A 776-nucleotide genomic window follows, 5' to 3' on the forward strand; every position below is an offset into this window, starting at 1 on the left:
TCTCCAACTTCGGACCAATTCAGTGGAGTACGGCATCGACGACCGTATAAAGCTTCGAATGGTGCCATTTTAATGCTTTCTTGATAGCTATTGTTATAAGAAAATTCCGCTAACGGTAAACATTGATCCCATTTCTGTGGATAGGCTAGGACACATGCGCGAAGCATATCTTCTAAAATCTGATTGATTCTCTCCGTTTGGCCATCTGTTTGAGGGTGATAGGCTGAGCTATGGATCAATCGAGTTCCTAAACAAGTATGCAATTGTTCCCAGAAGCGAGCAACAAACTGGGTCCCTCGATCTGATATGATAGTCTTTGGCACTCCATGTAAACATAAGATGCGATCCATATACAACTCGGCATACTTCTTTGCTCGATAGATTGTTCTAACTGGAAGAAAATGTGCGGATTTGGTCAGGCGGTCTACAATGACCCAGATCGAATCATAACCCTTTTGAGTTCGGGGTAAACCGACAATAAAGTCCATGCTGATGTCTTCTCATTTCCATTCAGGAATACTCAAAGGTTGCAACATTCCAGCTGGTCTGAGATGACTAGCTTTGACCCTACGACAGATGTCACATTCTGACACATACTTGGCAATCTCTCTTTTCATCCGAGTCCACCAAAACTGTTGTTTGAGGTCTTGATACATCTTGTTGCTACCAGGATGAATTGATAGTCGAGAGGTATGAGCTTCATCAAGAATTTGCTTTCTGAGTGCAAAATCCTTAGGCACCACTAATCGGTTCTTAAACCATAACACATTCTCACT

This window comes from Panicum virgatum, chromosome 3N (assembly GCF_016808335.1).
Source record: "Panicum virgatum strain AP13 chromosome 3N, P.virgatum_v5, whole genome shotgun sequence".
NCBI lineage: Eukaryota > Viridiplantae > Streptophyta > Magnoliopsida > Poales > Poaceae > Panicum > Panicum virgatum.